Raw genomic sequence first — 22,578 nt, forward strand, 5'->3', positions numbered from 1 at the left:
CATAATTTCCATATGCAGATTTCTCTCAACAATGAAATGTAATGGTCAAGTCAAAACTTTCCAAAGCATATCCATAATAGTGACACTGACTGTCTTTTTAACTATTGCTATATATTTGGAAACCAGCACATTGACCTGTATTATTTCTATAATTTTTCTAGTACAGATCTTTAATCAGGCTTCTGACAAATTGCGTTTTACAGGTCTGTAAAACAATCTGAGGATGCAAAAAGAAATAAAAAGCAGAATTATAAAATGCAATATATTTCAATACATTATTTTATCTCTATATGTAAAGGGTCTTCTGTGCTTATTTTCTCCCTCATTCACTTTTTTTTGATCTAGATTGCCTAGAAGAAATATAAAGATGAATGAGGCCCTTTAGGTAAAGGTAGTATTTTTTACAAACATAGTATTTAGTTTCTCCATCAACATTATTTGATGAGGGGAAGAAAAAAAAAAAAAAAAAAGGCAATTCAAGATTTTCTATTTTAGCTGAGCCAACAAAAGATACCTATTGCTAAAGAGAAAAAGTGTGAACGCAGCCAAGCATGCAAGGCATGTAACTGCTACTGCTAGGTCCAAGCAGATTCATTTAGAGACTATTCCCTCCAGGAACTGAAGTCATATATTTAAAATGAAATAATCAGGATGTCAATATTTCTAGATCTCTTAAAATACACCATGTTGGAAGTACAATTTACATCTGAATTATAAACTACATTTTCTTTTGTTTGATTAAAATAAGCTGCTGTATAAAAAAAAAGAGAGTCGCCACACTAACTGCAGCTGTCCAGCAGCAAGGATGCTTTCAAATAATTATCTGTTGATTCTGTAAGTGTCAGTTTAACAGCACTTTCAGTGAATGATGAAGTAAACATGTCAATGTGAGTATACAAAGAGCAGAGTTTGGCATGGTTAAAAGATGCCAGTTTCAGGACTGGTTCTGGGTACCTGCATACACAAGCACATCTGGGGTTTCTTTACATGTACACCACCGTCTACTCTCGTAGGTGCTGCTCATGTAACTTACTGTGGGAGACTCGTTCCACTTCCCCCGGGTGCTTTGCTCAACCTCTTGGTTTGCAAAACAGTAAAAGTTTGATAAAAATTTACTCATGCTGACTAACTACTCCAGATAACACACACCTTTGTGCACAAGCATGAACCTAAAGAAAAGTACTTGTCTAATGAAACAGACTATATGTTGTATGGGTTCATTAGAACAGAATTATGAGTCCAAAGAAAGATGTTGTCCCATATTGCTACTGCACACACTTTAAAATAGCTAGTAATAATTATTTCATCTTTGGTCATGTCAATTTTATTAAAAATACCTAATTTGTCTACTGTACTGCTAATGACAACTTTTTACAATTTATTAAAAGAATAGAACATTTGCTTGCTGTTGCAAGTGATGAGCAGACAGGGAGAATTGTTGTTTCCTCTTTAGCAAAAAAAGCCCACACTGTTGTGTATTGCTAGTAAGCATACGGCCAAATCAGGGAAAAAAGGGTATCAGCAGTCATATGGTCATAAAACTGGAATACATGAACACCCCTACAATGTAGCTCAGTGCCTTTTTCTGTAATGGCTGTTGATTTCTTAAAGCCAAACTCCTCAAATTTTTACAAATCATTTGAGAGGAAGATTGCTAGAGAAAGAAATATGTAAAAAAGGCCCTCTCATCACAGCTACCAAAAAATCTAGCTAAATTCTCAGGCAATGTGTACGCTCTCAATTCCCAGTCCTGGCAATACCACTAGTGACAAGCCCTGGAGCCCAGAAGGAAAAAGGGATGGTGGGGGGGAGCATCAGGAGGGCTGCATCAGTCTAAAATAACAGTGCTCCCCTGTTCCCCCAGTGAAAAACGTGAATGTTATGTGTCAAAAGACATTCACATTTCACTTTTTTCACAAATGAATTGTTATTTTTTTTTTTAGTCATGCTTCTCCTAATAATATATAGACACAAGGTGAATAAATACCAAAATGCAGTTAAATATTGTCTCCAAAAAAACCAACAAGTTGTTTTTACTGATTAATCCTGTTCCCCTGCCAAATGCACAAATAAAAGCTATACCTCTTTATAATATAATTATTTTGAAATACATCCCTTACTCAGTATAAGCTTTAGAAAAACAATTTGTATATCACTCAGATACACAATTAGATTAGAGCAATAGCTCAAAGATCACCTCATTAAACATCAAGATGAGGCTGGAGGCTATAGAGCTTCTTCAGTGAAATAATCCAGCCATACACTATCGTGTCTCAGCACTGGACCCAGCAGTCCAGACTGTTTGCTATGTGGCAGAGTAGCATGTTCTAATTTGTATTCTCATAAAGTGAGAGTCAGCTTCAATTAACAAACTGATTACTGCATTCCTTCAACTTTTTTTTAATATTGCCGTTCATTTCTGCAGTGGCATGAATTTTAAGATCTGCAAGAGGCAGTCACCCATCAGCCGTCATTGACTAACGCAGTCAAACATCAATGCTTAAATTCATAGTGACATTCTGCCAAAAGTCTGCTAATATCTGTAGCTGATGGTGACAACTCATAAAAGAAGAATCTGTCATCAAAGCTAGTTCTCCAGCGCTGCTCAAAGAGCTGCGATACTTGCGATTTCTGCAAAGGAAGCACTGCTTCAAGAACAGCGGCCTGAGTGAAGCTAGAAATTTGTAATAACGCCTCAGATCTCATTTATTACGTTGTGGGCATGTCTGCCTCATCAGTGGGGCACAGCACCAGTGGACCACAGCTTCCTCGAGCAAGCGCCAGCCAACCCAGCAGGTCCACACAGCAGAGCACCACAAGCAGCTTAGAGGTAAGAATAAAGGTAGTCAAATCCACGCAGCCTCGGCCCAAGTTCCAACAAAATCTCAGCTCTTTTTTTTCAAGTGCTTTTTCTCTTAGCTATCCCTTAGCTCCTTGGCTTTTTTGGTGTGCTCCCAATCCCCAGATTCCCACCTCTAGTTTTGTTTCGTTCCCCTCACAGCTAGTCTCCTGCTCCAGTCATCCAGAGCACCTTCCCCCATGCGCGGCTTGGGGCATCCACTGAACTGTGACCCTCAGCCTGGCCACCAGAAGTCGGTCTGAGGTGGTGGGAAGAGGAATTCTATTCCTCAGAGAGACTACAAAGCCAGCACAGTTTTTCCTTTGCAAAATAACTTTATGGAAAGACAAAATGGTAATCATTGTTTGCAAATAAAGGTCTGAAACGTGAGGAAAGCTGGAAGGAAAACCAGAGGAAGCTTAACAGCCAAAGGAAAGGCATGAAGTGAGAGAAAGCAAGCCAGGAGAGGGCAGAAGTGTCAGCTAGTGCAGGAAAATGAAATGGAGAGGGAAGAACTGTAGCAGTTCAGGGATCTACACACACATCCCTGCACTTTGTCTTCTTTCTCTCCATACGACACTCACCTGCTCCTTTTCCAGCTGGTACTATAATTGGCAAAGCAAACACATTTTCTTAGGGCCCAAAAGATGGTCAACACCATCAACATGGCATAAAACACAAGCTGTTCTGTAGTAAAAATATACTTTCAGGTGTTGTAGGTAACAGCGGTTCAGTAGACGGTCCTTACCACAGGATTCTGTTGATTTTAAAAACGACATAGCTTCACAGTGGGACTGAGCAGATCCTCAGAAAAAAAGATCCACTGATGATTATGAAATACCTAGACACTCCCATTTTGCAGTGTGAAATTCAGGAACTCCCTGAGCCTTATACTGCAACGATATTCAGGAAAGGTCCCACTAGCTGCTTGCTGGGGTCTCACCCTCTTCCCCGAGACATGAACTGTTTGCTCCCGACGGAGACCAGACGCTGGGCTGGATGCACCTCTGACCGAGCACAGCCGTTCGCTCCCATGTTCTGCAAGGTCCGAGCTCTGCACTGCACAACATTCGTAGGCTGTATTTTATTCACTTGTATTGCCGTACAGTACATACAAGTCTGTATTTATGAGTTATTCATCAAGCCTCATGAAAAGTGAACATATGTATCTGACCGCAAGAAAAGAAAAATCCGTTGCACAGCTTTTTACAAAGCACGTACTATAGTACATGAGTTGCGACCACAAAGAGAAACAGCATCCAGAATAGCCAGTCCACGGCATTTTTTCTTTAATATTCCCTCACCCATCTAGTAGGAAGCCCTACAGTTTGGAAAGAGATCTGTCTCGTGGTTATAGCTCAGTCAGCAAAGACCTCAATTTCAACAGAATCATGTAGTCATTAACTGGACTTCCTTACAAACTGTCACAAAACATGACATAAATTACATTTCAGAAGTTTCTTTCAATTTATCCAGCAATGCTGTTAGTGGCCCTTACCAGATATCCCTGGCACACTCTTGAGAGATGAAATATAATATATAAAGCTGTGGACAACAATTTTTAAAGCAACATGTACTTTCAGAGACCTAGTAATGCTGCCCCTGAATGAAGATGCTATACTACATATTTCCACACCTCAGTAAATAAAAATTATTTGTGAAAAATCGTGTTTACCCATTCAACCTGAATATAATAAAAGTATGCTAGTCCACCTCATTGAACAGGGATTAACAAGAAAAGCAATGACCAAACATGTAAAATATTTTTAACACTTATTTTCATCATATTTGTTAGCAACGCCATAAACTAAGACTGCATTTGTTTTTTCCTTTGTTTTAAGCTACATAATTATCTTGATTTCCCATAACTAATTACATATTTTTTTAGAAGGGCAAAAAGAATGTTTCACTCTAGACGGGAACTACTGCAACGATGACATTTCTTGAACAGTCTTCAAACTCCGCTCTTCCCTAGCTTTACTGTTAACCCACTTTTTGTAATCTTCTGCTAAAAAAGCATCTGTGCTCCTTGTATAATAAGGGGCTCAAAGAAGTGAATTTTGAAATTTCGCCACTGGGAATTAGGAATCTATGCAGGACCAGAGTTACAACTACAAGTAAAGCTGTGACTATTAATTTGTATTAACAACGTGCTGAAACTTCACTATATATAAAACAAAAAGTACTCTTAAATTACAAAAGCTCATGCTTTGAAAGCTGCCCACGTGTCTTGCCTTCTACTGTGACCTCTACCCAAATTCAGGTATGATGCGGGATAGGAGGAGATGCTCTAGCTTAGGATGCTTTGTCATCTTTTTCTTTTCCCTTCACATTATTATAAACTGTCTTGTACTGGGAACTATACTTATTAAAAATTAAAAAGAAAAGCAGGTTTTAAAACATAACTTGATTGAACGAATGGCAGCAGTTCAGGTTTGGGAGGAGATCTGTGCAACAGAGCAGCAGAAGACAATGCACTGAGATAACCATCAGAAAAAATATAGCTGAGAAGAGAAGTTTTATCAGCTGAGGGGAGAATGAAGAAGGTGAAGGTTAGCATTGGATGAAAAATTTGTGTAAGATCTTGAAGATGTATAAAAAGTGGGTTTGAGTGGAGGCAAGGTTAATGGAAGCAGGTAAAAAAAAGAGGTAATACAAAAGTAATGCAAGCTTAGCTGTTGCATTCTATATAAATTGGGAAGAAGCAACACAGAGATTGGAGTCGTACGTGTTGAATAATTAAGAGAGCAGATCATCACATCACAGATTATTGCTGTAGCCATCTGGACATACTTTTTTATATTTGTAAACTGTACAGGAAAACATGCCAAAATTTGTACATGGATGTAAGAGAAACCAGAAGGAAGACAGTAACACAGCAACTTCAAATAGCTGGGGTTTTAAAAAAATTATTTTCAACTGAAAACAGTTCTCTACCATTTTGTATGTCACTGTACAAAAGTACTTGATAGTACTTGGGATTTAGCTTTCATAAGGACTTAATAGAATACATTTTTAAATGCGAATCGCCAATCTAAAGGACAAAATTGTACTGCTAAAACAAAACTATTAGTGGATAATCTGCACATTAATACTAGGCAAACTTCCAAAATAAAGATTATATTTAAGTAGTTACTACTTAAAAGAACTGCTGGATGAGCTCCAAAGTGTCATGAAATGACTACTGTGACAGCCTGCTTCAGTTAAATAATACAGGCAAGCTTACCCTTCTCGTGGTGGGTTCAGTCCTGCAGTTCTTTGGTACAGTTTTAAAGGGCAGTGGTTATTAAACACATTTCAGCAAATGCATGGTGGTCACGGCTTTGACAACTGAAATACAGCGGAGGAGAATACACTTCTGTATGTCAAATCCACTCAGCCCCACGCCCCCATTTGCAAATGCATTCCCACCTCCTCTCAACTCCTAGCCGATTACCAGCTTTTAATTTGTTTCTTCCCATGAATAACCAACATAGTCTCTTTACAGCAACAGCTTAAGTGACAGCAAGGTTTAGCAGACTGATATGAAAGAAAGGCAGAGGTGAGGCAGCTCAGAGCTCCCATCCCACATCACCACTATGGAACACTTCTCCCCACCTATTTATTTATACGTAGCTTTTCTGTCAAGGTAAGCACTCTAAACACCCACTCATCTCACCAAGCTTCGGGATTCCTCCTTCAGTTCTTGGATAAGCAACAGAGAGAGTATCCTACAGAGAATGCTTAGGTGGACTGAACCATCCAATGTCTCTACGATGATTATACAAAATGCTTAGCGTAAGTCAGCTGCTACGTCACTTTCCTTGCTCTTTAACATTACCACTGCAAAGAGGACGATTTAGATTTTTTTATACATCCGCAGAAGTTTTCCCACACACCTACAAAGATTTAATACACAGATGAAAGCACTGTTTAGTGCTCCTTCTAACCCCATGATTAACGCCCATGATTATAGGCAATAGTGCCCAAAGGGGACCCACCAATCCACATGACAATCTTCCATACTAGATTTTCCCTTTAGATCTCTGATTCAATTGAGAACTGCAACAGAAAAATCACAGAACTTCCTTCTGTGCCACATTCAGTTGCATTAACATCCAGATAATTCAGAGGCATCATACAAACATGCCTCTTTTTAATTAGGAACATTAACTGTGTGGCTAACCATGCTGTCTTTTGAAGATGTCCATCACAAACATAGGAAACCCTGACAAAACTATCAGAGTCCTGGAATAAGAAGTCTGAAGGGAAAATCATGGCTTCTGTTAGATCTTTCTGAACGTTCATCTACCTTTTGCTAGTTTTTCACTAAATCCTGAATCCAGATACAGACATTTTACACCTTCTGTGAAATATCAAGTTAATAAATCCTTTCCTAAAATAAACCAGGTAAAATTAAAAATAACGGAAGGCGTAAGATTTTCAGAGACCATTCTACAGGTAAAATATCCAATGTATCAGAGTCTTCAAAAACAAAAGGCAAAGTTCAAAATGAATACAATGCTTGTACTTAAACCCCCATGTATTCACAAAGGTTTCATGTATATCAGGAACACCCCTGCACATGCCTGTGCTTCCTGTCAATACAAACTTGCTTATTTTTTCCTAGATCCCAAGATACGGCATGACTGGAAAAAAAAAATAAATAAAAAAAGAAAAAAGACAAAGGATCCTTCTAAAAAGAATAAATCATAGTTGTATTTTCTTCCTCCAACATCATTGTTAAAAATTTAAGTTCTACATTTAAGTCTGTTTAAAAGTAGTAAAACTTGACACAACAGAAATCATATACTTATCCGGTGGGATGCACCCAATGAAGCTGTCAAACAGTGAATAAGGAGATGTCAAATAACCTAACGTTTAATGAGGAATGGCTCTTGACATATTTGTTCCAATACACAGAAGCTTCTTGTGGGTTTCCTTCAGAGCATATATTGTGCTGCTCTGTGTATTTGTGTCTCAATAAAATAAAATAAATATACTCTGTTCTTTCCAAGTCTGAAATATCCTCTTAAAAAGTTATTTTAATTTACAGTTCCATGCTTTATCTAATTGTTAATGATGCTGCTTTTTTAATTAATTTTCATTTAAGAGCTTTCAGGAGAAAAATCTATTCCATAAGGTTATTTCACAAAATAACAACAATGTTGTGAAAATCCAGTTTGTTTGGTGACATCTTTCCCAATGGCTTCTCAGTGGCTGACAGTTTCCATCAGTCAAACACTAAATTACATGAAGTGTCACTGATGTCTTCATCATAACCAAAATCACTTTAGACTTCTGTAGCTTTGTAACCGTCATTTTTCATTTATCACTTTGGAATCTTATAAGCATACAGTATGTATCCACAGATTGCATACGTTGAAACATATCTTAGACTCCTCCTTTTGAAGAATCTGAAATTCGGAGTCAAAATGTGTCAAAGTCACCTTGAGCTCATAAATAGAAACATGTACAATGATTATGCCTTCCCTTAGATTCTTCTAAAAATAAAGGCACTGTTTCAGCCTTCCTAGGCTGTTTTGCTTGAATCCAAATTTTCTAGTACCCCCACAGGTGCTTAAAGGGAAACTTCCTGAGCATCCTTACATTTTATGCCACACAGTACACTCACTGGTGTCATTGCCTATGAAAATCCCCCCTCCCACTGCACCAGTTCTCCAGCACACCATCAGGCAAGGCTAGATGACTTGCAGTGAGAACATCCTTAGCTAGTGTTGCCTGACACCACCAAGATTTATACCCAAAAGCCATACAGTATGGTCTGCACCCCTTTTTGCACTCCTTTCTGTACATCTTCATACCCCCACATATTGCGTTCCTCAAAAAACCAAATGTACGTATGGCACAGGCAGGGATTCCTTTCCCGGGATGAACAAATAACCACAATACGAACACATGCCACAGTTGAATGCCATACACTTTGCTGGGAGGACCACGTGCCCACTTAGGCAACAGCCCATAGCAATAAGCAAAGGCATTCCCCCGGGTAGACCAGTATAGCCTCTAATTCACTTTGCTGGCCTGCACCTTCATCCTGTCCCATACCAAGTCTACATCCCTGTTTCAACACCGCACCCTAAGCAAAGGCCCTAGCTCCCAAGCAATCTAGATCTTCCTAGCAGTCGGTAGTATCGAAGCTTAGTCCAATATCAGCTGACAACAGCATGGCTCAACACCCAGATCCATGCGCTCACTCATGATTGGCACCATTTTCTCCCTCAAATCATTCCCTGTCCCAAAGGGAAACCAGCCACCAGCTGCATTTTTAAGACCACCATAGCTGCTGTACATAGGAAGGGTAAAGCCCGAGAGAAGCTGTGCTCATTAGATCATGCTGCATCTCCTGCCACACACAGATCTTGTCCCTTCCACTCGCCCTCCACGGGATCCCAGCTTCCTTCTCCCCTTCCCTCAATATCCTGCAGAGAGGTAACACAACCACCTGCTTCTGCTGAGCTGTACAGAGCCGTCTCAGTCCTGAGCTGGGTGCTGGCTAACCTAGGCTATGAACATGCACCAGCAACGTAATTTGATATAAGGTATCCTAAGATCCAAGATCCACTCCTCAGCAAAGGAGGATGGCACATTTATGAGTCCACTCCCTTAGTTCACCTGGAGCTGCAGACCTGCCAACCAATGCACTCATGACAAGCCAGACCAACCCCTTTACCCATTTGCTTAGGGATACAAAAATTTGGCATGCTACACTGGGTGTACTGGTGTCTGAGGAGAAGGTTGGGTTAAAAGACCAGGAAGAAAGGTCTCTGCGTGACTATGAGTAGCCCTGCCCGTCCCATCACTCCAGCAACATCTCTAAAAGAAGCCAAGAGGTCAGTTCACTTTTAAAAGATGACACATCCTCAAGCGCTCCTTCACAGGATCCTTTAAAAGCGTCTTCACACTGGCAGCTGAGGCTTGCACTGGGCCTTGTACAGGTTTCTCATCTCCTTTTCATCACAGAGTCTTGGCAGATGACAACAGGACCACTCAGTGCCCACCATGTAGGTCATGTGGCAGTCATGGAACGTACTCCATGTAAGTAAATAAGAAAGCTAGGAAAGTCATATCTAAGAAGTTGTGAGTGGTTGTGGAATAGCCCATTCCTGCTTGATGTGTCCCAAGACAGGCGACCAGCTATCCCACTGCATGAACACCGCCTTCCACTATGCCCTAAGGAAGGATGGAGCTCAAATCGGGGCATATTGACACATCTGCCTGCAGATTTCCAGTCACTGTAGACCTCAGTGCCTCTCTTTTCTGAGGCAGCCAAAACCCTCTTTGATCAGCAGGAGAGGGTATTCATTTAAACACAAAGAAAATGCTAAAACACTACCTTTCCTTTCCCATTTTTTTTTCCCCAGCCTCTCAGTGGTACCAAGTATGCTCTTATTTCCTACAAGCTCCACCCCTTCTGCTCTTTGTAATCCCTCTGCAGTTAAATTCCTTCTCCTTTATTTACCAACTCTCTGCTTTGATGTCATTTGCATATCACTACAGAAAGACATGTTGTTAAATCTACTTCCAGAACAGTCCAAGCATAAAGCTCTAGAAGAAATACCAAGGAAAATGGCCATAAAGAAAAAAAAAAAAACAAAAAACAAACAAACCAAAACCAAACATGAAACCCTTGTAAATGGCCTCTGTCAATGACACAAAGAAAAACACAAGTACAATAAAATGTCTTACAAATAAAAGCCCAACTAAAACTTGCCCTTTGGCTGCAGGCGTGGTGTTGAAAAATGATTAAGTCAGACCAGAAAAGTGTCAGTTTACATAGCAGTGGTGCAACAAGATACAAGCATTACAGGTATGAGAAGGGTCTCTGGAATGGAATTGTTGGAATTCACAATAAAGAGCCCAGAAGGAAAATGCTGAGGATGCAAGGCCTTTCCATGGGGAGCCTTGTGTAATAATGAAATGCAGAATTTGACCTAGAAAGGGGCAAAAAGGAAAAGAGACTGGACACAAAAAACACCAAACGAACCAAGAAACTTGCTGATATTGTACGCATCTGGCCAAGCAAAAAATTGGCAATTTGTGGCAGCATTAGGAAATGCATAACTCAAGAAGACAGATATAAAATGTGAATGATACTCAGCTTATCAAAGAGTAATAACAAACTTTCTAGCATGGTGTGCTTGCTATGCTCTACCTCAGCATGCTTCACCCCAGAGAGAGGATGGGACTTGCATGCTACTGAAGAGTCCCAAAGGCATAGTTTGGATACAGCTCCATCCTTTCATACCTGGCCAACTCTCTCCTCCATTACCTACCACTTCACTATGATGTTGATGGGACAGTCACAGAGTGATCTAGCAGAAAATCTGTATTGCTAAAGTCACCATGATGCATTCTGGTTTTTAAATTGTTAACTTTTTGAATCTAAAAGATCACATTTTATCATGTATTTGTTCAATCTCTACAGCCATATCAGTTTCTACAACTAATAATGTAACTATAGACAAACACATCTCTTACATGGGAAATCCAGTGCAGAGTTCATAGTTCTTTGCTTTTTAAAAGACACAAAGCTGTATTTATACTGTAATAAACACATCATCTAGAAAGATATTGAAAACACAAATTGAAACATAATGCTCTCACTATACAAAGTCTTTGCACACCTTCAGTGCTCTGTAAATAATAAATAACTGAAGCAGAGGTCATCTCATCAGGTTAATCATGAGTCATACTGCCAAGATACAGAGTTTGCTCCAGCTAGGCTGTGCTATCTAGTCCATGGATAAACAGGGATTTCAATTTCCAGGGTTGTCAATCTTGCATGTTTTCCAGCACTGGATTCCACCATATTTTATAAAGATGCAACCCGAAGCTGAGTGAAAAATAATTCAAACTGCTTGCAGTGGTGTTGCAGAAAGGGCTTCCAGAGCAAACAGATTACACACACTACATTAATGCACACACTGCAAGTACAAAAATCTGTGCCTCGTGGAAAAAAAAAAAAAAAATAAAAACACACCAAACCTGGATCAACAGAGACAACTCAAAGGGTCTCAAAACGGTGCCCTTTTCTACAAATTCTTTTGACATTTTCAATGATCAAGGCAAGAGAAAGCAACCCATGAGGCTTCAGGCAATTGAGAGATAACTGGAATACTTAAAGGCAGCACCTCTACTGCAAGAAGTGTGACCTGGGGAAGGGCAGTTGTGCCAGTGGGGGGAAGTTGAACCTTATTCCTAACTAGATTTTTAAGATTAAGGAAAAAAAAAAAAAAAAAAGAGATTAAAATTATAAATCAAAGAACATTTAGTTTCACACTAGGTGTTAAAACCCTGCTTCTAGATACCATTAATCTCAGAGATTTAACAACAGGCTTTAATGGGAAGAGTCTCATTCTCTGTAGCAAGAAACAAAGGGTCTTTCCATTAGACACAATGACCTCATCCATCCCTCTCTGATCCTCCTTCACCTCGTATGCAGAGCCAAGTACAGCACAATTCATCACTTCAGTACAAAGCTGTTTGCAGCTTGGTGGGCAGTTATGTTACATACCAGGCACAGAGTTTCTGAAAGAGAATGAAGCTCCTTCATTCCACTCTGAAATTGCTATTGCTGCTTTGAAGCAATGCAGGTTCCTTTTAACAAACAACTACTAACGAGCCTTTCATTGTCATGCTTCATTTGTTAAAATTCCCCAAGCCTGGCACAAAGGGAAACCTCCCACCACCGCGCACACAGTGCCACAAGGAAGACACCAGAAGAGTTAGAAGGGCCATGAGGAAGGACTCTTCACAGATGGACGAGCTCAAAGAATTAAGTGGGTAGGGAAATGGCTGACCTAGGTCATCACCAATTAAAAGTATTGCTTATGTTATATTACTCTTCCTTTTTGCCTTGTAACTGCTTGTATTCTGCAATTCCCTTCCATTTATCTAAAACCACACCCTTGTATCTCTTCTTCCTGCAAGAAAAATACTCTTTCCTCAGGACTTTGTAAATCACTATTTGAAATATTCACGTCATCTTTGTCTTTGCAAATTTTGGCCATGTTACTTAGAAATCCTTTGAGTCTCCATTTCAGCTGCTTTAGTCTTGTTTTAGCTACTGTTTTAACAAAATTCATTTTTACCAAGAGCAACTACCCCCTTTAATCTAATGAAAAGCCATTGTTCTCCCCTCCCGTGTTTTTTGATTTCAAATCCCCTTGGCAAACTTCCCACAGGAAGTACAGATACTGGTACAGGAAATTTAAACACTCTTTAATACTTGCATGGGTCCATCCATCTCAGGTCCATAAACCACTGATTGAAAACCAAAGACACTGTTTCTTTCATTCCCAGTATCTGCTCCTCTCTAAGCTCCTAAAATCCTGTTAATTCTTAAGAACTTTCTTCAGTAGTTTCTCATCCTTGCTTACCTCTTCCCATTCAATTCCTTCAGATCACTTTACCTATTTTCCACTAATCTTTTTCCATGACCCTCTCTCTTCCAGTAGCCTTATCTGTTTTGGCCATTACAACTGCTATCATTACAAAACCCTGTCACTTTTAGCCTGGCCCCCTTGACCATCATAAAACTCCAATATTTTGCCTCTCAAGCTAATTCGTAAACACAAAAGTATCTCCAAGTTCAGCACTCTCTTCTCATTCTCTTTGTACTCTCTCAAGGCTCTGGCATTTCATCTGGTTTATCTCTCCCCGCAAAGTCAACTGTCTCTACACCGAAACGGGTGTCACTAGGACTTGTGTAGTGAGAAAAGGTATTTTGGTAATTCCTTGCCCTCTGACATGCAGTACAGACTGTACAGGGAACACACTAAGGAAAAAAAGTGAGATATTTGGACTAAGAATTGAACTCTCAATGAAACAGCCTGAACATATTAAGAGGAATTTAATTGTAATTTATCAAGTGCCAAAATAAGATAAAAAGCATTTATTTTACAATGAGGGAAAAGTCTCCGAGCTCAGTGTGAGATCTCAAATTACATAAAAGCTCTAATATTTTTTAAAATAGTTTTATCAACAAAGTTCTCTTCTGGGACTGCAACCTTACTATTTATAAAATAGCACATAAGAACTGCCCCAGTGGACCAAGCTGGATGTTTAGCCCAAATGGAATAACCAGTCTTGCTCAAGCTAAACATCCAGCCTGACCCACTATCCTGTCTCCAGGAGCAGCCAAGAGCAGATGTCTAAGGGAACAGTGAAAACCAGAACGGTCATATAGAAATATTCTCTTCCACTCCTCCCAAAACACCGCACAGCTTTGCACAATTTGCAGCTCAATAACTTCCTTACCTAGAGGTAGTACCTTTGTTTGTCACCTCTTTTTTTTTTCCTCCCTCTTTTTTTTCCAACTTTGTTCAGCAACACCCATGCAGCACGCACAGCATCCCGTGGCAAGGAGTTTCAGAACTGACTTATACACTGTGCAAAGAAAAACTTCCTTTCCTAGCTTTCAAACTGCTCCCTGCCTGTTTCACCTGATATCTCTTCTAATACAAAAATAAGGTGGCACTGAGTATTAATTTCCCATCCACACACCTCACAGCTCTTATCACTTTATAGCCCTCTAGCATTAGCATCTGGCCACTATCTCTTTTCCAGTCTGCAGACTCTTATCTAACTAGTTGGTCTTGCATGGAAGCTGCTCCACGGACACCTTCTGCACCCTGCTGCCCTTCTTCATTCTTGTTGCCCTTCTCTGAACCGTTTCCAGTTCTACTCCACTTGTTCTGAGATAAGGAGACCAGAACAGCACACCATATTTAAGACACAAACATACCACAGATTTAGAGTGGCCAAATGATATTTTGATCTCTCTCCTTTAGAGCAACTCCTGATATAAATTTGCTTTTTGACTGCTACTGAAGTATAGAGCTGATTTTTTTCATTAAATTACTGCTTCTAGTCCCAAGATCTCAGACCAGCTCAAAATATTTTACCATTACTGACCCTGAATTTCATCCACCATTTTAATGGCCACTTAGTTTTATAAGGTTCTTTTGCAGTTTTTCAGTCTGGCCCCTTTTCTTTTACCTTCTTTTGCCCTGAATTACTTAAGTTTCAGAAATAAACCTTGTCACCACACTTCTGTTCTAAGCCACTTATGAATATCCCCTTGGGCACTCAGAGAGATCTCTGTGGAAATCCACTAGTGATTTCCAACACATTTTTCTCCTGGTGGTTTGTTTCTTAACATTTAACCCATTATTTACACAGTTGGCAGTCCTCCCCCTTAACCTGTGCCTGTTTATTTCCTTTAAAAGTTTTTTGAGAGGACTTTGAATATGAAATGCCTTTTCAAAATTTAAGTAGAACAATACCTCGTAAAAATCTCTTTCACCTGCATGCTGGTTATCTCCTTCAAAGGACCACAGCAGTTCAGCAAGACTTGGCTTCGAATCACAAAAATGCTGGCTAGAAGGGATCTCTGGGAGTCATCCCGCCTGACCAACCACTAAAAGCCACAGCAGATCAGGTCAGCTGTAGCATTTTCCAACTCAGACTTGAAAGCCTCCGCTGGGAGAGATGCCACCCCCTCCTCCCTAGGTAACTTTTTCCAGTGCTGCACTACCCTCCTAGTGAAAAAGTTTCTCTTACAGTGCCCAATCAGAACATTTCAATCCGCAATCTGTGTATGTTAACTCCCTGCTACGTGGTTTGCCACTATTAAGAGCACTGGCTCCATCATCTCTGTAAACACCCGTCAAGTAGTTGAAGGCTAATATTAACCTGTTTCTAAATCTCCTCTTCATCAGGGTCCCCTTCACAGAAATCAATTCTTTCTCAGTATCTCCATCATATTTATCCAACGTCCTTTCTAAAACAGCCGCTAATCTAATTTTTTAATTAATCCACTCCATTTAGACAAGAGGCCTATTGGTTTCTAGGCTCCCTGATTCCACATGAATGCTTTCTAAAACATGGCATCAAATTAGACATCTTCAAGTTCTCAACTGCTGAGACACTTTAAAGCAAGAGGCTGCACACCGCAGTCAGTAGCTGGTCTACTTCACTCTTCCGTTCCTTAAAAACCTGGGTAAGCTACATCTGGACCTGTTCAATTGGGAACATGCAATTTGTTCCACAATCTCTCCTACAAATGCTTCCAGCTGAGAAAGACAATCTCATAGGCTTCCCATAAGAAGGGTTCCAAAACAGGAACCACCCCACACTTTTCAGTGGTGAGCACATACCTATAAGAATTATTTTGTTTTCTGCCATGGCTTTATCTCAGATCATTCATTTCATAATATCATTATACACAGGCCCCACAGACTCTTCAACTAGCTTCCTGCTACTGGTGTGGTTGAAAAAAACATTTATGAATTTTATGTTTAGCCTGACAGGGGAATTTTTTGGTCCTATTTCCTTCTTTGAAGGCAGCCACAGCTTTTTTTAAGATGTCCTCTTGCTTTTAATAGTCTCCTCTACCTTCTCATTTAGGTATACAGGCTTCCTTTTTTAGACTGATGGTAAGCCTTTGTGCGGAGCCTCCAAAACAGCATCCTAAAATAGCATCTCTGCCACCTACAAACACGTTATTCTTACAGTTGCCCTTTCAGTTTTTCTTTAAACAAACATCCCCATTTTTACATGGTTTCCCTTTTTGAAGTTGAGCATAATTTAAGAGAGGGGAGAAGAAAGGAGAATTGTGCGTTGTTTTTCTTGCATTCCTCCCATTTCCATTTATTGCATTTCCTTAGCTTAGGGAGGAGAGAAAGGCAGAATACTTGTAATGGTCTACAAAGCCATCTCACAAGTGCTTTTCCAGACAGCGTCTTACAATCTCTCCATGACATCACTGTCTACCCACTGGACAAAATACAGTCTCTTACCTACCTTTTAGTCACCATCCCTCTGTAATCATTTACTGCCTCTGTTCAGCGTTTGTGCAGGGCCTAGCACAGTGGGGTCCTGGGTCTACCTTGTAGGCTCCTAGGAGATAAGGAAACATAAAAGAGAAATAATAGGTATTGAAGAGACAGCTCATCAGCAATTCTCAGACATTTATAGCAGTCATAAAACATCTGTCTTTCAAGACAATAAATCAGAAGTGTAAGGCACTGAACTACACAGTGTGAACAAGAACCAAACAGAAAGAGGCAGAAGAAAAAAATCATTCTTTAAAGTAACTGCCAGCCTGGGATGAGAATCAGAAGAGAAGAGTGCTTGTCACAGAACTACCGAAATCCATGGGACATCCGAATTTGAGAAAAATCCTTACTGTAAAAATCTCCCTCGGTGCCCTAACCACCACTAAAATTAAACTTGCCTAAAACATGGGCTGAAATCTGGCCCCAAGTGAAATCCATGACAAAATTCAGGTCGGCAAAACTTTACTATTCTTTCATCTTTCCGTAAAGCAGAAAGGTCAAGAGAAAAATGCAGTTACTGTCTAATGTCTCACAACAATACAAAAGACATTTTCAAGAAAAAGAGATGCATCATTAAGAACACTGCAAGATGTTAACCCATTTTGTAGGAATGACAAAGACAATATAAACATTCAAAAAGTTATCTTGCTTTTTTCTTTGTTGAAATTAAGATGGTACTGTTAATCAAGTGCTATCTTTACTTAAAACAGCAAGACAGGAATCACATAGCAGTTTCCTGCTCTCAACACCTCAACAAAAGGTATTTCACTTCAGAAGTAAAAAACAATAATAGTCCATCCAACTTAAGCATTCGTTTCTTTGATTGAGAATGTCCACAGCACAGAACAAATACACTAGCAATCAACAATTCACCTTTGAACCTAATCAGAGACATGAGGCAAAAAGGAGTCATTGTTCCGCTTTGTTTACTCACTTACATAAAGTGACGCTACTATATGACTGGAAGTGCTTGAGATTTTTTTCCAGTGCTTCTCTGACCTACGAAAGTCTCAGGAAATCTGCCGAATTAGTAAGCAGTACTGCATAAAAACGTTTTATAACAAGGAAGCGTCATATGAGCAAGAAGAACTCTCCAGGTTAGACAATGAAGATCCAGATTTATGTTCACCATGTCAAAATTTCTCATGAACCCTCTGCTCCCTATCACCGAGTACTTCAGAGTTTTATCATTAATATATATTTTCTTCTAAATTAAGAATTTATATCATATGCACACGTATACACACCCCTCCATGAAATTCAGTGACGTCAAACTCTGCTGTAAGAGTTGCCAAAAGCAGATTTAGATAGTGTTCTCCATGGCGTAGGGATCAATCAAAGCTAAAGGATGGAAGATCACTTTGAATTTCACAGTCCAAGGTGGTAGGTGAAGCTTATATTGTTGAGAACACACTGCATCACCTTTTCTTTGCCTCCCACTTTTCAGAAAGGCAAGGACAAATTTAAATTTTGGAAGAGGACCAAGTTCTGCTTTTTATATTACTATGTAATATAAATACTTGAACACCTCAGCGCAACTACCCGCCACCCATGCACGTTAATGACAAAGTACTCTAAGACATTCAGTCTGTCAAGTAATTAATTATAACTGTTACCATGCAGTAAGTTCTACAGACAACTACAAGCAACCCATCTCTAAGATGCAGTGTGCTAGTGATTTATGTATGCACTCACTACACCAGAACGAGCAACTGAATTATTATGCTTTGAAACATTACAAAGAAGGCTGTATACCTCAATTTTTCTAAACAAACCTGACAGTACTAGTGCTTTCTATATGCACTTCAGCCCGCCCACTGACCCCTCATCACTCATTTCACAATTTGTATTTCTACATAAACACCTCAGATTTTATTTTAGCAAAATAAAAGCTTTAGCAAGTTTATTTTCTATTCTAATCTTAAGAATTACCTAGACAAAACTGGAAAGCAGAGTCTGAATCCACCTTACTGATTTGGGGAAAACAGGCACACACACAGAAACGAACTTGTAAAGCTTGAATTTCTACAGACTCATGTCTTGCTTCCCTTATACCTCTTAATATGGCAACCCTGCCGTTCCTATGACTGTGGCAGCACTCTCATCAGGCACAATACAGTATATGCTGTCGATAGGATAACACCGGAAATTAGCCTGAGTATTCATTTAGTTAAGCTAAATTTAGGCTAACTCAGCCTACGCAGCCCACACCAAACCAATCCTACAGAAACTGTAAATTAAGCCACTAAAATCAGAAGACTGACTGCAAAAAACACTTTTTTTTTTGGGGGGGGGGGGGGGTATATAACCATGTTTTAGTTTACTTTTGCTTTGGTTTAGTATCACTTACTAAAGGAAAAAAAGGCTACAGTGGCTGTGCTCCCTGCCTGTGTCTCCTACCCTTCCCTTTCAAAATTACTTTTGAAACTGATGACCAGTTTCAATCTAACACAAAAACTTCCATGAAAATGGCCAGGCAAAACAAGACCCAAACTCACTTTCCAAATAGGAGTTTTTCCCTACTCTCAGTGACAAATACAGGCACGCGAGAGGGGAATTCAGCCACGGTACATTTTATTTGCCCAGAAGCACATTAATTTAAAACAACAGGGGAAAAAAACCTTCTGCAACTGGATAAAAATATACATAGGTGTGTACTAGTGGAAGTTTTCCAGAAATCTTCACTAGATTCAATGATAAACACATAGGAGTGCCGTTTCCCACTGCTGTTAGAATATGGTACTGAAGTCATCGGTACGACCAAGCAGCGTGATTAAATCTGGTGGGGGTGTGGAGGAGAGCGCACATGCAGTTAAGAGCCTTGCTGTCATACGGATACAGGCACTGCTCTCACATCTGTCTAGTATATTTGGAAAGATATTTGGCTACACACTGAATTGAGCAAAGAAATAATCGTAGCATGTCTAGACACCGTGGCTTGTCTGCATGCTGAGACTTCCCGCTCGCGTTGCAGCTGCACGGCACTGCTCAGGCAGCGTGCCACAGCAGCAACCTCTCCTCACCCCGTCAGCTGGGAGCTTGCCCGGGCACCCAGGATTTTCGTACAACACCTAGCAGCAGCCATTGCTCACCTTGCAAGGCAAAAAAGGACACCGAGAGGGATAAGAACACGCCTGCTCCACATCACTCCGCCAGCCAGCCTTGGCTTTTGCTCCACAGAGATCACAACCTGAGCTAGGCAAGTTGTTCCAAGTGACTTCTGCTGATGTTGGGGCTGAAGCAGAAGTGTCAGGAGCACCGGGGAGATGGGGGTTTTCCCCACTTCAGTGCTCTTACCACCTACGCACAGGAGAACTGAGCACATATAAGTAAACTTTATGTGCTGCTTAAAATACTATTGAACAAATTATTTGCTTTTGTTGCTATCTGGCAGCAGCAGAGAAAATCATGACAAAACTGAAAATGTACCAAACTTGAAATGGAGTGAAAAAAAAAAAAAAAATTAAAAAACAAAGATACAAATATCCTCCCTCCTCTTCCCTTCCTCCAAAACCCGCCTGAATTATGCAAATATATCCCACTTTCAGGGATGAATCAAGGATGAATGGTTAGAACAGCTGCTGTATACAACCTTGTGCTCCTCCTGCAAAAACTAACATTTCTCCTTATAATGTATGCTAGCTAATATTACTAATCTTCCTCTTTTCATGCTGAAGAGGTCCTCATATAAGGAAAGAAATCTCATTAAATCCAGCTTATTGGCTGGACTAAAGAATGGATGTGGAAAGATGGCAATTATTAAGCAAAACTTAGACATAAGGAACACGAAAGAAACAGGAATACCCTTCTTATAAAGCTGCATTTTGTTTGTATGCTTTTCAAATCACAATATTGAGTAAAGTAAAACCAAAACAAAATAAATGTAGGAATTTTTAGGGAAAAAAAGCAAAACAAACAAAAAAAATCAACAACGTCCTTGAGGATGTCCCAGCCGCCACTGTTTGAGACCACAGAACCAGCCCACACAAACGCATCCCAAACAGGCAGACACCCGCAGACACACACTGCAGAGCAGAACCTCAATGTACGGAGTGCTACCCCTGCTCCCGTACTCCTTCACGTGCAGGGCTGGGAAATGTCCAGGTCTTCACAGATGTGTCTCCTGGTTCAACTCAGAAACCACATGCAGACAAAACAGGAGCAGTACCAGGACTCCCTTAAGCTCCAGCATTGCTCTTGCCTTGCTGAACACAAGCTCTAAGTCATGAAGAGCCGTGGACATCCGCACACACGCTCCCACGCACAAATCACACAAGCAGTGGATCTGACTCATTCAGAGTTTGTCAGGCTTACTTCATAGGCGCGGTAAATCTAACATAATCAGAACACGAGACACGGCCCATATGAAGATCATCTTTGAAGAAGAGAAGAAAAAGAAGAATCCCATAAAGCAGACTCACTGTGTTTGCTGTAACACATGCCAATGCTCAGGAATAGGACTCCTGGTCATATTCTGCATATTGATAGCTATACTACTGGCCACGGTACCTTTCTTCCAGTTTTACTGAAAGGGAAGTTCTTGACAAAGAAAATTAGATTCATGAATTACCAACAGCTTTAACTCTATTTACAGTATCACTTTATTCTCCACTAGGCCAAAATAAAAACAAATGTAGAGACTGGAGTGCCAGGACAGGAGACGTATTGCTGACAGGAAAGCATAGGTCAGAATATGTGAAGTCACCAGTCAGCCAGAGTTCTCTGGTTGAAAATTATAGAACAAAATGACATAACATTTATTTGGTTTTGCAGGGATTTGACTAATAATAGCTCATTTAAAGTCAGTGAACTTGCCCTACTTACTTGCTTTAACTCCATCTAGGTCAAAGTGACAAGACATGGTAGTGTAAATTTAACCTTTTAACTAACTACCACAGATTTATAGTCCAAGAACAGCACTTAGTTCTTGCCAAAACCCACCATGATTCCCAAAATAGTAATTTTTAAAGTATAATACATTATTAAGACTGCTGACAGAATGAAGAGCATTACCTAGTTTAAAATGGTAAAGATGGAGAAAAACAGTAATAAAGGAGAAATTATTGTGGTGTTGCTCCCACTGAAGTCATGTTTTTCATGAAGACTTCAAAGAGAGGGGAAAACATGGCCTTTATCCAACCTTCTGCAAATTATACCACTGAGTATTTTTATTTAAAATAAATCAGTTCTGATACAACTCTGATCTCCTTGAGCTTGACAGCAAAACTTCTTCTGAAAATATGCTTGAGTATGACACCTTTTATCCTTGTGCTTTTCCGGTCTTTGACTGAAGTCTATAGGACATTTCAAGTGCTCTGCTGCCACTGGTATTTGCTGTCTACATGTCTCCAAACTCTTACATGGTTTCCTGAACCTGAAGTCTATTGGACTGATGAACTAGAAAAGTCTGTCTGGATTATCAAGAATACTGACAAGAATAAAACCCTTCAGCCAAGTCATGTTAGTAGTGACAACACAAGAGGCTGAGAGTTTCATGACCAGAGAAATCAACTTCATAATGAAAGTCAATGAAGAGAATTATTAAACAGCGTAGCATAATGTACACAAGATGTATTTGTGTGCACGTGTGTGTGCATGTCTACAAGACTTAAATAAAAAACAATGTTTCTAGGATTCTGGGGTGTCCTTAAGATGAAACTCAATAGATACATTGTGTCGTTTTTTCCTTTTTTGTTGGGGGGGGGGGGGGGGGGGGGGGGCCAAGGGTGGTGGTGGTGGGTTTTTTAATATTGCAGGAAGGATACCATGCAACAGTCTCCTTGAGAAATCTCCTCTCTTCCCCAAAATGCAACACTGTACTGCTTCTACCCCTTCTACAATTTTCACCTGTAAGAAAAATAGTCTCAATGTCCCTCCACCCACCCTGATAAGAGC

At 40.0% G+C, this 22,578-nt stretch overlaps 1 protein-coding gene across 5 annotated transcripts in view; it reads right to left on the reverse strand.

Moving 5' to 3' along the window:
- Window positions 1-22,578, reverse strand: part of SEMA5A (semaphorin 5A) — a 341,199-nt gene that overhangs the window by 239,885 nt on the left and 78,736 nt on the right. For 3 of the 5 annotated variants that reach the window (XM_030041900.2, XM_030041903.2, XM_030041902.2), the window contains exon 2: window positions 16,649-16,744. The gene's annotated coding sequence lies outside the window, so the exon portion shown is untranslated. Of the gene's footprint in view, window positions 1-6,065; window positions 6,085-6,497; window positions 6,516-16,648; window positions 16,745-22,578 lie in introns of those variants that run through there. The other 2 variants (XM_030041904.2, XM_041118347.1) reach the window with 2 other exon arrangements.

This window comes from Aquila chrysaetos, chromosome 18 (genome assembly GCF_900496995.4).
Source record: "Aquila chrysaetos chrysaetos chromosome 18, bAquChr1.4, whole genome shotgun sequence".
In the NCBI taxonomy this organism is placed as follows: Eukaryota; Metazoa; Chordata; class Aves; order Accipitriformes; family Accipitridae; genus Aquila; species Aquila chrysaetos.